The sequence below is a fragment of the Leptinotarsa decemlineata genome, unplaced genomic scaffold, assembly GCF_025532065.1.
Source record: "Leptinotarsa decemlineata unplaced genomic scaffold, Ldec_3_MD MMD2_tig00078422_RagTag_RagTag, whole genome shotgun sequence".
NCBI lineage: Eukaryota > Metazoa > Arthropoda > Insecta > Coleoptera > Chrysomelidae > Leptinotarsa > Leptinotarsa decemlineata.
Window position 1 is genome coordinate 11,441,466 of NW_027412747.1, and position 18,484 is coordinate 11,459,949.

Below are 18,484 nucleotides of genomic sequence, written 5' to 3' on the forward strand. Positions count from 1 at the left end.
TAGACGAAATGTTAATTCTTGTGCATTAACAGAACATGTTAATTCGGAGGATCATAAAATGAATTTTGAAAATCCAAATATTTTAGATAGAGAAACCAATACAACGAAAAGAATATTTTTGGAAATGATACATATTAATAACGAAGAACATTCAATGAATAAACGAACTGATATTGATAGTCTTAGCAAAATTTACACATACCTACTGAAATATGATAAAGAAAATAAAAAATCTAGTAATTCGAGTATCATTCAGAATTTTCCCACTTGACATTGTCAGCCAAAATTTTTATCAACTGTCATTTATTAATGTTTTTCTATCTGTTTTTGAACCATTTTATATTTTATTCTCACGTTAGTAAGTTCTCCATATTTATATATTTTTTACAAGATATATAATCTTATTATTGTAGTTGTCCTGACGAAGGTGTGAAATATACCGAAAGCTTGACATATAACAAAGAGTTTTCTTTGTAACAGCCCAGCTATTGACTGCAACCTCACGAATTAAATCGATTTATAGTTAATCCAGTCACTAATTATTCTGTTATATATATATATATATATATATATATATATATATATATATATATATATATATATATATATATATATATATAGAATATATATTCTATTCAAATATTCTCAATATTTTTGAGGAGTGCCTAGAAGATGACAGTTCGACCAGCTGTCGAAAGCGCTCGCAAATAATTAATAGAACATATAAAGCTTCAAATCCTTTTTGTGAAATTCAATATTAAAATACTGAAAATGAAGGAAAATTAGTTGCATTATTCAAAAAATATATATATTTTATGAATGATGCATGTATTGTATTGTATGTATGTATGTATGTATTGAATATGTATGTATATATATATATATATATATATATATATATATATATATATATATATATATATATACATACATATCCAATACATACATTATCCAAGGAGGGTTGAAGCATACCTTTCAAAAAATTGTTTTCAATTAGATCAGGGCAGAGGCGTAGCTACCGCCGTATCAGCCGTATCAATTATACGGGGCCCCCAAACCAACGGGGCCCCCAAACCACGAGAGCCCCCAACTTGCGTAAACAAAAATTAATAAAAACTTCCCAATTTCATTTTACTTCTGAAATGACAAGATTGAAAAAAAACCAATTGTTTTTTCTTGTTTTTACTTCAAAGGGGATGCCTCCGTAAAATAATACGTCTAATCTGCATACGAACTACGGAGAGTAGTGTTTATTGAAGTGTTTAATTTAATTGTGCATTACTTTGTAATACAATACAATTCTTCTGATTAAATAGTGTTAGTAGAGATTTATGAAAAACAATGAGTGAAAGCAAAAGAGATTATTCCAGCGGAGCTACGAAAAGAAAAAATAAACAGAAAAGGGAGGAGGTCATAAAAAAAGTGCCCAAAATTTCTTCATTTTTTCAGACACCTTCTGTAAGTGATTGCAAAGGTAAGTATTATCCCTAAGCAAAAATTTTACTATCCAACCCATTTATCTCATCTACCTGGGGGATTACTATTAATAGTTTTACCTGTTGGTAAACATTATAAAAGACATAAAAGACAGATAAAGTGTCCTTCCTCAGAGGAAATTTACAGCACCTTCCACTTTGAAGATGCAAGAAATAGGTGGGAGGGGGCTCAATACAGAACTACATATTTATATTTCTGGAAGTGAAAAAGATTGTAAGCAATAGAGAGAGGTAAAGAAAAAGACACATTCACTACAACTTATCTTATTCCTGGAAGTAGAAAGGGTTGTGAACAATGGAGAAAGGTAAAAGAAAATAGACGCTCCTACTTCTCATCATATAGTTTTTTGCAGACTCTGTAAGATATTAGTTCCAAAACAAAAAAGGGACCAACAAAATGAATATTCTAGAGTTATTAGAGGAGGGCCCTCTTTTCCCAAAGAATTGTCTTCATGTGAACAACAAATATTGAGCAAGATCAGTTCACAGGCAAGATCGAGAAATATTGAAGTTGAAGAGACTCCTATGTTTTCTGAAATTTGTCCAGAAAGAGAGGAACATGTTCGAAATAAAGCTGTAATAAATAACTTTTTCGGCCCAGAAAAGGCCATACATGGTCTGAAAGATCATACTTATGACAAAATGACTCTGAAGGTTGAAGTCTTCGAGAAATCAAACTGCAGCTAGCCAATGCTGTATTGGCAGAAATATCACAAAATAAGTCATCTTCGGATACCATTATGAATAACATTATGATGAAAAATAGCACTATTGGAAAGACAAATGATAGCCAAAGAACACTCATTGATGTTGAAGAAATAAGCAATTGATTTCTATGTCGATTGATTGTGTTTCTGTGGCTTCTGTGTTACGAAATTATGTTTTTTTGTTTCGAAACATTAATAATTTTTCTGATAAATACCCGACTTTTATTTTTGTGATGAATATAAATTTGAATTTTTGTGATTCAGATTTTATTTTAGTTAATGAATTTATTTTTCATGGCCTCAAATATTTTATGTTACGCCTTTGCATTTGTAGTTCTTCTTCGAGTAATGGATTACGCTGCAGATTCTGTTTTTTTTTTCTGTCTCATCGTCATTCAGTGAGAGTTCTACTTTCATTTTCAACAAAAATATTGTGTTGCATTAATGATTTGGAAACACTTATGAGGAGAATATTGTAAAATTTTGTGTTTCATAATCTGAAACGCATCTTCAATAAATCATTACACCTCTCTATGGTGCACCTGGTTTTTCTGTGCAATACGTTGAATATTTCCTCGTCTTCATTCTGAGGGATTGGTAAAGGGGGATTAGCCAAGATCAAATATGATAGTCTGAATCACCTGCAAGAAACTTCACCAGTTACTCTACCAATAAAGGTTTCATCAATAAGAGTTTATTCAGTCAAATAATCAAGTATAAGCTGGAGTTGGAAGATTGAAAAAAGTTATCAAGAAGAAAATAGTAGTTCATTGACCCGACTATACTCTTTTTATTGCTCAAGTGAAACAACAACAAAATAAGAAACACAAATGTATTCAACTCATGGTCTGTGCTCAAAATGATAACCATCCTGTTGAACACAAAGATCCATTTTTTCTATAACAGAATGTTCAACATTCGAGACGTTACTCTTCTAAAAGCAGCCCTCATTCTCTTCTTCATATCCTTCAGTCTGATAAGAGGAGTGTCAATAACTTCATTCTTCAAGTATCCAAATAAAAAAAATCAAGGCAAGTCATATCTGGTGATCTCGCTGGCCAATTTTGTGGTGCTCCCCTACCAATCCATTTATTCGGAAAGCACATTTTCAAAAACTGTCTGAAACTGAATTTGAAATGTGCCGGAGATCATCTCGTGAAAATTGAAAAAATTTTTGACCATCCCAGTTTCCATCATGGTATTTTTACTTGTGAACCTATAATTCCTGCCCACACGTTAACAGACCTTCTATTCTATTAATCCTGAGTGAGAAAAAAATGAGGATTCACATCACTATAATTATGGAAGTTGTGTCTATTCACTAAGCCATTATTATGAAAAGTAGATTCATCAGAAAAACAAATGGAAGCAAAAAAATGTATATTCTAACTGAACTTGTCCGGAATCCATAGACAAAACTTGATTTGTTGACGGAAGTCTATTTATATAATTCCTGGTGCATCTGAATACGGTACATATAAAATTTGTTTTTTTTTTCATTACCCTAGAAATGATCCGTCTGCTTATTCCTGTATCTTTCTTGATCTCACGTTGACTTGTATGAGGGTTTTATACGATCAATTCAATAATGAGAAATGTATTTCCTCACTCCGATGATAGGTTTCGTTCTATTTGCATATTCATAAACTACGCTTCCATTCCTACAAAATTCATGTAGCAATCGTTTGAAACCATTTGGGTTGGATGATTCCGGTCTGGATATTTTTGGGCTCACACCCTCGACGCCAAAAAGCAACTCACCAATCGCTAAAATCATATCTATTCACTCTTGAATGGGATAAGTTTTCATTTCAACGCAAATAATTCTTCGAATGTATTGAATAACGTAAAACACAATAACTGTAAATAAAATTTTTTTCAACAAATTGAATGTATGTCGTTTCAAAGCTATCTGTTTTTCCGTTAATCAGCAATCGCAACCATACTAAAGAATACTCTCGGAAGTCAAAACTTGTGCCAGCTAAGAAGTAACGAGGTATTACCTTTTAACGTGTGATTCCATACAAATAATGCATTGAATTAAAAACTCTTATTCAAAAAAGCCAATTTTTGAAAAACTATTTAGTTTAGGTATAAGGAACCCCAAATTAAAATGGAAGATAATTAAATATTTGAAATGAAAAATTATGTTTATCTGAAATCATTAAAAACTAACAATGAGTTTTGAACATTCTGAATAATTTTGAGAAACTGGTTTAATCAATAGCTCAAAATCTCTTTTTCTATACATTTCTATACATTACGATTTTATTCAGTATGGAATTGTACCTAGCAGTTTCATAAAAAAAATCAATAACTTCAGAACGGTTATAGTTAGGTACATAGTACCTTATATGAAATCATAATATTTTTTTATAACCTATTCAAAAGTGTAACGGAATACAGTGACTCACACCTTTGAACCAATCACAGTTGACCAAATTCATAAGTCCTTGCTCCCCCCATGCCCCCTCCCGGTTGAGTGCCCTGAAGTAGAAGCTTTCCCCCCAGCTAGTTAGCAATGAGAACCTAATACCCCACTCCATCCACCCCCGCTCTCCGAGCGGTCCTCAACTTACTGATGGGCACTTCAGCAAGATTGACATCTGACCTCCTTTGGTCGAAAGTCAGCCTTAAGGTGCTATTCTTTCGCGATCGGTTGTATTGTTTTGTCGTGACTATTCCTAACTGAATTTTTGCATGGGAGCCCCCAAAACCTAACCGGCGGCTATTGTTTTAAGCGTCAAGCATTCCTCAGTGAATCTGAGAAAAAGTGAATCGCGATCGAATTGTTCTGCGTTGAACCTACCTGGAAGAGAGTTTATCTGGTTAGTTTATGCTTACCTAATCCGTCTGACGGCGACTTGCGGGGGTTGTCATTTATTTTGTTTTGTCGGCCTTGGGTGTTTGTCCCTTTCTCGGAATCTGGGGTCATTTATATTTAACGCATCGTGTAGATCGCGTAACGCTGAATTGTCGTGGGATCTGATTCTATCGAACACGCTTTCTGCGTGTTCTCTCATATACACGTCCACATATTGCGTGTCCAGGTCTAGTTCTCTATATATCTATCTATTTGGTATGTAGTACGGTGCGTTTACGGCGGCCCTTACGCTCGCGTTCATAAACGACTGTATCTTCTTTCTGTATGCCTGTGCGCACTGGCCCCAGACAGTGCAGGCATACAGTATTATGGACATGAGAACAGTTTTGATCATCAGCAACTTTATTTTCAATCCCATGTTGCGTTTGCGTCCTATGATAGGTGCCAGGCGTTGTCTGGCGTGTCTAGCCATTCCGATTCTCAGCCGTACATGAGACTGAAATGTTAATCTCCTGTCTAAGATGGCCCCTAAGTATGTCGCTTTGTTGATCCACGAAATCTCTTGTCCGTTGAAGGTGACGTTGCCTTCCGGTTGTACAAACTCTTGTCAGGATTTATACTGATCTTTCACAGGTTGGCCCACTCCTCTAATCTGTCTGCCTGATGTTGCAAATACCTCGTGACATGAATTATATTTCTCGTTCACACAAAAGGGTTTTTAAAAACTTTTTATTTGAACAGAGTAACAACTAATAACTATGAAATATAAGTACTGGCTATTACAAATCAATTGAACCTATTTATACATAAATTATTGCCGACTTTGCAGATATCAGCAAAATAATTGATGTCGTCTTCGGGTCATCGAACAATATCCTGCTGATGTAAGAGGTTATCGAACTGTAACTCATGCATTTGGCTTGTAGATCTCGCCAGCAGGGCCGTGTCGTTCGCGAAGAGCGCCAACTTGTAAAAGTTGTTCTCTGGCTTGGGCACGTCTGCTGTGTATATGGAGAAGAGATGTGGCGAAAAGACTGCTCCTTGCGGGACCTCTGCTTCCAGTAGTCGAAATGTTGATAATTCGTCTCCTACTCTGTATCGGCATCGCCTGTCAGCTAGAAAAGACTGAATTATTCCTACCATTGGTTTCGTGTATCCGAAATCGCTCATTTTGGCCAATAGTCCGTCATACCAAACTCTGTCGAACGACTTGGAGACGTTTAAGAAGATAGCTCCGGTGTTGTGTCCTTTGCCGAGGTTGAAGCCTTCGGTCGCAAAGTCTACTACCCTCAGGACTTGTAGCCCTGTCGAGTGTTCTGATCTGAAACCGAATTGACCATACAGGTGGATTCCTAGCTCTCTGGTTTGATCTCCGAGTCTCTTCAAGATGACACGCTCCGCCACTTTGCTTATGAAAAGTACCAAGCTTATTGGTCTGTGATTGTCTGGGAACAGGTGGTTTTTCTTGGGCTTCGGGATGTGGATAACCGTTGCCTCTTTGAACGGGTACGGGAAGTGCTGCAGTCTGAGTATAGCATTTATGATGTTGGTTATGGCTGCTATACCCTTGCGTGGTAGTACTTTCAGTACCCGGTTTGTTATTCGATCCGGGCCTGGTGCTTTCCGAGTGGATAGATGTCTTAAGTGGGGTTTACATTATATCACTTTTGAGGTACATCCAAAGTGAATCACTCAGAGTGAAATCATCCAGGGTGATCATCCTCGTTTACATATTTTCTACAGTTTGCTGGTTTCACCTCTCGTGCACAGTGTTCGTGTCTGTGAAAAGTGATGTCTCGTTCAAGAAGAAATCAAAAAATTATACGCAGAGGCATTGCCCTAATTTCACGTGGACTGCTGCATGAATTGAATGCTATTATATCACGTAAACATGTTCAAAGACGTTGGTGGGTGAAGCCATGGGTTTCAAGGAGGACAAATCTGGGAGCTTCGTCAACCCTGTTAAGAGAATGGGCAGAGGAAAATCCTGAGGTGTATAGAAATCATTTAAGAATGAACGAGGAGCAATTCGCATATCTTCTAGACAAAGTAACTCCGTTGGTAAGAAAAAAAGATACTTGGTTCCGAGCAGCTTTAAGCCCTAAAATAAAACTGCAAATGACGCTACGATATCTAGCGACTGGAGATAATATAGGTACCTCAAGTGCACTGTACAGAATTCCAAGAAGCACATTCTCACGGTTTTTGCCTGAGGTATGCAGGGCTATATACAACTGTTTGGCAGATTTTATAATGGTAAGTAGAAATTTAATATCTTGTAGTTTAATTCATTCATAGGTTAACATAATAAAAAGTTGAATGAATGAATGAAACACATACTTTTTTTACATGAAATAGATGGGGTACATAAAAAGAAAAAGAAGAACATTACTTACAAAAAAAACAATAATTGAACTTTAAAACAGTAGGAGAAAAAGTATTTAATACCAGCAATAGCAAAAGCTGTCTGCCGGTAGAACAAAAAGTTTATAGTATACAAAGTTTCAAGTAATTTTGAAAATATGTTTTATTTCTATAAAATAACGTAAGATAATTTATTATGAAGCCATTAAATCATCAACTTTTATTCCCGCTGAAGAAATGGCATCGGACAAAACATCACTGTTTTCATAATCGGCATCTTTTTCGGTAGATTGGTAGAAATGGTTTTGTGACTGCCGTGAATGTGTGCTGCTTTGCGTTGATGACATCGCAGAGTACCGGCCTGAAGTTGCTATCGACTGTTTATAATCAGCAGGTGACCTGGACGACATGGATGAGTGAGACTGAGGGTGTGATGTGAGTTGGAAGAGTCGTTCTTCTGTCATCACTTTCTGTAGCTGTCCTTGACAGATAAGAGCCCTATCTAAGGGCATTTTTTTCAACTGTATAGCAAGGCTGTCACAAAACACGTCGAATTCGTTCAGATCCTGCTTATTTTCTTCCGATAGTGTCTTCAATTGTTTTATTGCGTCCTGAACCCCTGAAACGGTAGTACTGAGGGAACGTTTACTCCCCTTTGTGTTTTTTGAAGTATTCCTAATTTCCGCCGAAGACGTGGCAATCATATTTGGAGATGTTGCCTCCAAAAACTGGTTCACAGTATTTTAATTACAAGAAAGATTTCAGTAAGATACTATTCGCAATTGTTGATGCCAATTACAATTTCATATACAACGATGTGGGAACCAATGGCAGAGTAAATGACGCTGCAGTATTTGCGAAATCAACTTTTAATGAGGCCTTGCAAAATAATTCACTGAATATACCGGAACAAGGAATTTTCGTCGCTGACGATGCCTTCCCATTGAGAACCAATATTTTAAAACCATATTCCAGATGTGGTCCGCTAACGGAAAAACAAATAATATTCAATTACAGACTTTCAAGGGCCCGTCGCGTTGTGGAAAACACATTCGGCATACTTGTGTCGAAATTTAGAATCTTTGAGAAACCTATTCCACTCTCCATACAAAAAACGGAACAAGTGGTGAAAACTACATGCGCTCTTCACAACTGGTTGCGAAAGACTTCAACTCCCATACACCCATACATCCCGAGAGATATGCTGGATATTGAAAACTGGGAAGAAGGAAGGATTCAACCAGGTACCGCTACCCAACATCCACACAGTGGTCTTGAGGAAATATCCCACGGTGCTTCAAGTAACTACAGCAGGGCAGCAGGAGAAGTACGAAATTATTATGCTGAATGTTTTGTCACAACACGCATTGTAGCATGGCAATTGAAAATGATTTAGTAATCAACAAATTTAAAAAAAAATAAACATCTTATTTTTGGCTTTGAAATTGATTTGTCGTTTGGTTTGTGAATTTTTATTAGCAAAAATTAATCATACATCATTTTGAGAAAAAGAAATAATTACATAAGTATATGTATTTGAGAGTACTCACCTTCAAGTTTGAAGAACTGGCTTTTGGATTGCATATGTTGCGTAGAAACACGTCTGCAAGTTCAAACCAGAATAGTCGGGGCTCATAAACGTCATCAGCACTAGCTCCACTTCTTTCTGAATTTTTTATCTTGCAAAGTTCTGCCCCATAACGTGTTCTAATAGTTTTTATTTTTGCCTTGATGTCGAGTACAGTTAATCCAGGCAAATTTAAATCGGCCAGCATTGAGGAGTATGCTTTTTCCCGTAGGTTAGTTTTGCTGTAATCACTACATTTATTATTCCACAAGCACTCATACCGCTGGTAAGTTTCTATAAATAGTTCCATGTGTTTATCTTGCCACTTGAATGACATTACCACGGTGATAGGTATGCACAATATTTAAATCAAATAAAACTACTAAAACCCAAAACAATCGACTGGCGTTTGTGAAGTGAACAAACGTAATAAACAAAGTGTTTACATTTGTCATTGGGCCCTCACTCTCGATGAGTCATCGCTTCGAGGAACGACTCTTTCATCAAAAGTTGGTCGGGGGTCGAAATATTTCATCCTTCATCTTAAGTGTACACTTTGGATGAAATCACAATGAAAGGCAATTTACACTTGTCACTTCCGATAATTCCTCCAAGATGATCATCAAAAGTGACAAATGTAAATGGGTCTTTAGGATGTCTTTCACTTCCTCGGGAGATGTCGGGACCAGAGGTTGCGCGTTATCCGCTCTTTGTCTTAATCTTCGTACCGTTCTTTCCACCTGTCTCTCGATTTCGTCTACCTCGTCCATGAACGGGACGTCGTTCTCTCTGCACTGCCTTTCGAAGTTGTCCACGAATGCTTCCGCCTCCTTCTGGTCAGTGTAGACGAATCCTTGCTCGCCGTGTATTGGCGGGCATGGCTGTCGAGATCCTATCCTGAGTACTTTCTGCATTCTTCATGCAGACTGGTCTTCAGTGTTTAGTTCTTCCAGACGGGTAGTCAATTGTCTTTCTCGGATAGCTTTCAGTTCTTCTTTCAGTATCCTGTTGGCTCTCTGCATGCACCTTTTGTCCATAGGTGCACGTGTCCTTTCGTATTGTCTTTTCAGACGTCTTCTTATTCTTATCAGTTCCATCGTTTCTGGTGGAAGATGCTCTTGAAAGTTGAAGCGCAGGACTGGGACTTCTCGTGCGCTTCTTTCCATCGTTTGAGTGATCGCCTGTTGCAGCTGTTGTGTGGCGTTCTCCAGATCCGTTTTTGTTTCGATGCGTGGTATCTCACCCATCGCACCGTGTATAGCTCGCTGAGTCCTTTCTTTTTGGATCAATCTCAGATGAACAAATTCTAAACTTTAGGGCTGTGTCCCAATTATTTTCAATCCAGAAAGGGCTTGGGGATTTTCCACTTTAGGATTGTAGCATAGGAAAGTATCCTGTACTATTTATCGCCAGATGGTACTAGTTGATCGTCTGCGAAATAATTATCCACAATTCAGCATTGGCGACGAAGGTTTTTGTTGTTTTTCTTTTTATTTGACCTTTCGTTTTTTATTTCAAACCTTGTTCTGTGAATTTCGATGCCGACATACCAATCTGACAGCCCTTTAGAAAAAAATTTATTTGTTAAATATTGCAAAGTAAATTTTCTTCCTGGTGTTAGGTAAGTGATAATTTTGTTCTTTAAAAAGAATTTATTACTGAAATTAGTAAATTTTTAGTTTTTGGAGTTGTTATCGACAATCATAAATAAACTGAGATATCCTAATAAACTTTTATATTACCCAGAACCCACACACAAATTATCCCTGTTACAGGATATGTTCTCAAACGTCTAACCCAATAATTGAACTCACATTTGTAGTTTATGACGGAAATCAGAAATGAAAAACAAGTACTCAGCATGACGTGGATGCGACTAAACAGTCTCTGGCTTTGCCTTTTGGCAAATCGCAGTATCATATGGATGTGTCTCAGGCCCTATACACACGGGCGTATTAACTTCGTCTCGACGCATAATTCATGTCGCGTTAAATTATACGCCCCTATACATACCCTTACCCATGTAAAAAATAGACGATTATATTTCAGAACCACTCTACCATAGACCACCTTGTAGTTACGCCTCTGAGGCGGAAACCGACCACTAGTTTACACCCGAATGAAAGAAGTATTCCATATCAATATACTCAGCCCATTGATTCATTATGGGTTTTAATACGGTACCGATCACATCTATTAATAATGACTGGTAAAAGACGGAAAATTACTGGTGAGTTGTGCAAAATGAAAAAGAAAATTTGGTAATTGAAAAAGCAAATGAAGAACATTTCTAGTAAGTAATGAAAGGGTTATGATCATGCTTCAATTATTTTCAGTAGGAGTGGCGACAAGGATCTTATTCATGAAAGACAGGCTCACTTGTACATGTAGCTAAATTGGCTTTGTATACTTAACTGCTCAATATTCTTGGCAGTTGATATTGTGCCTACTATTTTGGCTTGTGTGTTCAACTGCTCAATATTCTTGGCAGTTAATATTGTTCTTTAAGGATGTTCATGTGTGTGTCAAGTATTTCTATTCAGAATCTTGGCAAAAGAAAGCACACTGTCTGATGTTTTTTTCTCTCTATTCACAGTTGATTCATTCCGGGAAACTTTTAGGTGTGTCAGAATCTGAAAGATATATAGAGGGGCCATAGAAATCTCAATTCGACGGATGATGACTCAGATGCAAAGGAAGACGCACCTGTGAGAATTATAACAGAGGCTCAGGTACAGAATGTCCCAACTACACAAAGTGATTCTGTCTGTAGTTAATATGTGTTGATCCCTCTTCAGACACGGTTATGGGAGAACCTATAAATGGGGATTTCGTAACAAGATGGTCTGTTTATGTGAGTTCATTCGATAAACGAATCCGAGATTCCCTATCTAACAAATGGAAAATTCCTGATTATTGTCCCCTACTCAGTGCACCAAAACTGAATAATGAGCTGCAAGGATTATGTTCGGGGATACAATTGAAGAAAGATGAATTTTTATCAGCAGTGCAAAATAAAATGGGCAAAGGTCTTGATGCAATTGGCTAAGTTTCAGATTGTTTATTGACTGATGACAATCATAAAGACATCAAGGAAAAAACATAGCAACATTGGTAGACTCTGCCAAATTATTGTGCGCGAGTCATTTTTTAATTCCGAGACACCGAATACATGAGATTTTTCCGATGATGAATGAACAAGTGAAAAAGATTGCTGAAGAATATCTGTTCCTTTTCGGGTTTGGGTTTGCAGAAAAGTGCAAAACGGCACAAGCTGCTCAAAATGCTTGTAAATAATATAAAAAACATTATTCTGTTCAATCATCAACTCCTTTAAACCTCAAGCGACCTTTCCAGAAGCACAGAATAAAGAATTATCAAAAAGTGGACTACAGGATCCGAAACGAGGGCTCGAGGTATCAAAGAAAAATGATCACAAGGAGGATACAAGAAAAACGAAGGAAATAAATCAGGTATACACCAACTATGCTGGTCGACTCAAATTGTTTTTGGTTGATTGGCCAAATATTTGTTCTGATGATAACATACTGCACTGTATTCGGGGTTATAGTTTACCTTTTATAAAAAAAAATTATCAATTGTTCTACAAAATTCAGAATATTTCTAACAGGGCACATAAATATCTGAAAGAGAGTATTTCTAATTTAGAGTCGATAGGCGCAATTCAAAAGTGCACCAAACAAATGTCAGTTTGTTCCATCATATTTCTTAGTGCCTAAATCCAGTTGAATATAGAATAAAGAAAATACTTTTGTGTAGTTTCTACTGTGTTTATAAGTCATCAATTGAACGAGCCTAAATCCAGTGTTGGTTACCGATTCATTTTGAATTTAAAAGAATTGAACAAACTTTAAACTATATAGAAAATATCAAAGCTGTTCGAAATTTGCTTATTTCAAATCGTTTTATGTGTACGGTTGATCTCAAAAACGTGTTTTTTTTATTCCGATCAAAGAATGGCATTGTAAATATTTGAGATTTTATTTTGAAAGTGTGCTTTATCAGTTCACTTCATTGCCAAACTTTAGTTCGGGTCTTTTTATATTTTACGAAAATCATGAAGCCTGTACTACGAAATTCAAGATCTAGGGGTATTATTTTATTGAGTTACCTGGATGATTTATTAATTATCCGAAAATCCGCTGTGGAATGTGCCAAACATACAAGTATTGTTATTCGTTTTTCAGAACAATTGGGATTTATCATAAATTCTACTAAAAGTATTTTGGAGCCTAAACAAAATTGTTAATTTTTGTGGTTCATTTTTGATAGTGTAAATATGTTGATAACGATTCCTAATGAAAAACGAACAGTTGCTTCATTAAAATTAAATACATTACTTACTGTAAGATACTCACGTATCTTACAACTGTCAGATACGTGAATTAGCAGAAGTATTGGGTTACCTCGTTTCTCTATGTCCAGCTGTGAAGTATGGTTGGTCATATACCAAACAATTAGAGAGAGCAAAATATTTTTCTCTCAAGAGATCGTTGGGAGATTATGAGTGAGAGAGAGAGAGAGAGATATACGTTTAATGTCATAAGAAATACATCTTGTCGACAAACATTTGTCTGCTTAAAAAATAAGTATAAATATTAATAAATTGTTAAGTAAATATATAAATGTACTGATATACACAAATGAGCACATGCACAAACAGTATCTTTGTTAAAGTGTAATCTTGTACATAGGTAAAACTATGATAGAGTAATTTTTGTATAAATCTATAAATGAAAAACACTACAAATAGTATGTACTTACGCATATATACCTTCATATATACATACATACACATGAATATTATTATTTGTCGAGGTTATCCTCAAATATTTATTCAATGTATAGTAAGCCTTTTTGACCAGAATTGCCTTCGAATTTCTCCTAAAAGATAGTAGTGTGACGTATTCTGTTGAATTTTTAGGTGACTTGTTATACATTTTCACTTCATTATATATAATTGAGTCCTTGATTTGACTACTTGTTGGGATAGGAACCTTCAATTGGCTAGCTTGTCTAGTATTATTGTGGTGAGGCGGAGAAGTAAAGGTACCTTCGTTCTTGTGTATAAGGCATGCTTATTCAAGAATAAACAATGAAGTCACAGTTGAAATTCCATGCATTAAAAACAGTGGCTTACAAGGATCATTCCACTTTGCTCCACAGATATACCGTACCGTACGTTTTTGTAATATGAACATATAATATGAACATATTGAAACAGCTGTGAGAGTGAGAGTCTATGAGGGCATAATAAATATTTTTTGCTGCGTGCAATCGTAGTTCCTTTGATACTATTCTGAATGCAAAACACCCGGAGGAAACTTTCTTGTTTATAATGCCTATGTGCTCCTCAAATTCCACACACTCATCGATATTAATTCCTAAGAATTTTGTAGAGATCTTATTTTCCACTACTTTACTTTCCATATGAATTTCTGGTAGATTGCACTTAAAGGTGATTATACTAGTTTTTTTAGTGTTGAATGACAGCAGATTTGCATCGCACCATTGATTAATTTCGCTGAGGTCATTACATATGCTTTCATATGAATTCTGTTGGTTTATATTATGCCACAAAAGTGTAGTATCATCTGCAAAAATGGTGAAACTACCAGAAATACGTACAGTAGCCAGGTAATTTACATATAGTAAAAAAGTATGGGTCCTAAGATCGATCCTTGGGGTACTTGCTTTCACGTTCTTTGTATTGGTTTTAACAAACTGTCTTCATCCTGTAAGGTAGGATTCAATCCATTGCAGGCAGTTTCCAGCAATTCCATAATGATGTAGCTTCTGCAGCAGTATTCTGTGGTTAACACAATGAAATGCTTTTGACAAATCACAGAATAATGCCGCAGTCGCCTCACTATCATTCAAGTTGCTGTATGCTTCATGAAGAAAATTAAATTTCGCTTCATTAGTGCTTTTGTTTTCCTGAAACCCAAATTGATGAGGAGTGAGTATTTTGTTTATATTTAAATGGTCTTATTAAGTCTTATTTCGACTAATTTCTCAATCAACTTTGCAAGAGTTGGTTGTAAAGATATTGGTCTTAGGTTTGATTTTTTTTTAAATTATGGAAAAACTCCACGCCTGAAAGTGTCGTTTATGAGTTGAACAAGAACCTGTACACCGAGAAAAGAGTTCGATAATGATTATTAAGATTTGAATAGCTCCAAGTGAAAACTTGTATACTATATGGGACAAATAAACAGTTGAATAACCGTGAATGAAATATTTTTTCTGAACCTGTCTACCTATAGCAGACACCCAGTTCATTAGTTTACTAACGGCTATTAAAATATTGACAAACCGAGTCTAGCAACTATTATTAAATCATTTAATAACGAGAAAAACTATTTCCTCCGTAGTAATACATCAACACAGAACTTCTAATAAACAGTTTAATAACAACTGTGCTACATTCATCTCCGTGAAAAGAACTGTTCTATTATCCCTAAGACTTTTCCAGAATATGTAATCAATATTTCACTTACCCCTATGAAACAGTTTGATCGACGTTGTACAGCATACAGCACTCACAGCAAAATTAAATCTCACATTCATTAGACATTTCATACTGCTTCTGTACACATTTTCACTACCTTGATTGAACAGGTTTATTGTCATAGCATAAATTCTGACTGCTACAGAATAATTTGAGATTGTACCAAAAATGTGTTCCACCTGTCAGAGGATCTCATTTTAATTACTATCGGTGGATAATTCGCTACTCTCTATATATCGACTTATAAAAAAAACAACTACTCCCTTGGCTAATACCAAGAAGGGCGTTGCATTATATCCGACCGGTGCATGCCAATGTAGGTTTCTTCAGAAGAAAATCCTGAATTCGCTTTTGGCGATACAAATGCCTGAATTGATTTTCAATAATTGGGACGGCCACACTTGCAGACCGGATTCAAGCTATTTGGCCTCTCGTCAGTACAAAATATTGCCATCATCAATGACTTCCCATAATTAAAAATGAAATAACTTTCATATAGTATCAAACCTCGAACAGAGCTGAAAATTTTCGGTCTACGAGGAATGGGCGAATTCGGTTTGCTTTTGGGATACCTCGTCCATTGGCAGATGGCGCAGTGACTTCTTGTTGATCACTTCACCTTTTTTCGAGGTTTGATACTATGAAAAGTATTTGATTTTTATTGATGGCAAGTCTGCAAGTGTACCCGTCCCAATAACCGAAAATCAATTTCGGCATTTGTATCGCCAAAAACAAATGCAAGATTTTCTTGCACTGGCACCGGTCGGTTATAATGCTAACCAGAGGAGTAGTTGTGGCCAGAAAACTGCTGGGTAGTTGAGACAGACCTGAATAAAATGTTCCAAAGATGATTTGATTTACCGCCAGTCTTCAAGTATGCCCCCCGACTATGTTGAATGTTTCTTTCATAACATAGCTCAGTTGAAGAAAAATCAAACTGAATATAACTGCACTCGACACGCGTTTCCAAGATGCCAAAACGCACATCTTGACAAGGGCCTTTCAGTTTGATACCGTAGTAACTGAACTTCGTTATAAAACTTTAATACAAATCATTTCCATTAATATAAGAGATCCCCAATTTATTTTTCAACCGAAATATTGGTTTTTTCATAATTACAGAAGAATCGCCTACAAAAATCTACCAAATCAGTGCTTTGCTAAGTTCACCAAAAAAAATACTAAGTTTTCTCACAACTCATTTATTCTCAAACTGCGAAACGAATATAAACATTCTCAAAAAAGTAACGAAATTTGTCACACAAATAAAAACATTTAAACGTAAAAATTTCAAATTTATCATAATACTGACAAGATATGCACAACAGCAAAATTATTTCACCTGTTCATCAGCTGATAAATTCGAGGCAGCATCAAAAGTGTTTCTAAAAATACGTTCTTCTTCAGTTTTTTTGGAAAATTCAGCATATTTTTTTTTGAAAATCAAGCGAGGGCCAGCCTTATCCACGAGCTGATTTATTGTGTTTTCATCCAACAACCCAAAACTGGCATCTGTTATGCCTTCATCTGAAAAATAGGTACTTTGATAGGTATTGAACATAGATAAAGTTCACCTTAAAGCTGATCCCACCTATGACAATAATTTTTCCCGTAAAAACCCGGCTTTAACAAAAAAATCATCAGGTTGAGCTGACCAGCTTCCAGGCTTACTAATTGTAATAAGTTCAAAACGTTGAAAATTTCGAATTTTTGCAAAAACAAAAAACAAGTTTTTTTGGCGAAAACATGAAAAAAAACGGACAGAGAAGGAATGTAGTGTAAGTCAGCCCTAGTATTGAAATATATGTGTTCTGATCTTCGTCCCTTTCCTTTACTCACTGCAATTTTCAAAAAAAAAGAAGCACAAAGTTTTGAGTTTTATATTCAGCTACTCAGTGCAAGGATCAAAATTATTTTCGGATTTTGTGAAGTTGTCTTAAAATATTTTACCGATTAAAACCGCTATTATTGATATTCAAAAAGTCATGAATGATTCTGATAATTTCGAAGGAGCCAAAAGCTGAATTATTTTATACACGGCGTGAAAAGCATCGAAGCCAGGATGTACGCCGACAGACGAATGTACCTATATTCGCTTTATGTTGGCTAATGCCAGCAGTGATATTATACGATTAAAATTATAAACAGAAGCGATGGCGATTCATGCATGTGTTTATGTTATACTGCAGACAGCAGCTTCCCGCTAACCACAAAGTGCTTTGTGCTGCTAACATGATATTGAATATGTTCATGATATTCCCGGTAAAATTTTCACCCGAGAGCGGACGCGCTTTTTCCAGGCCCGTAATACTACCTTCCTCAAGCCGAATAGATCCATTTATCTTTAACCTGTTTGAGGAAGATATCACATATCACAAAGTGAAACACGTGCAGCGGATTTGTAAACCGATTTTTAGTGAGAATCGTACAGAAAACTGATATTTTTGTAGAATATGAAATTTCATCAAGTATCGGCAGGTTGAATTCAGTTTATGAAAATAGGACACTACGTATATAATTCCACACGAAACTAAAAAATATTTATACCAACATACGCATTTTACGATGGTATTTGATATATTTAACGAAATATCAACCTATAAACTATGATCGTCACAACAAAATGAGATTCATTTGTCCTTAATTTTATTGGATAAAATGACAAACAAAATGTATTACCTAACATATATTACTTACCAATGAATTTCTGGGAGAAACTTGAGAGGCCCCATTGCTCTAATGTTTCGAGGAATTCCATAATATTCACCTTTGAACTCACAAACAATAATTTGGAACTGCAACCTCATGCAACATACAACACTCCACTAAAGGGCACAAACACAACTGACCCTGAACCACACTGAAATTTGAAGGTGTTCGCGCATCACGCGCGTACGTACCTTTCCGAACCATTCCGTAGACACCGGAAAAGTCAAATAAATACTTTTTTACTTACATGTATTAAATTGGTACTGAGGGTAGCATACTATTGTT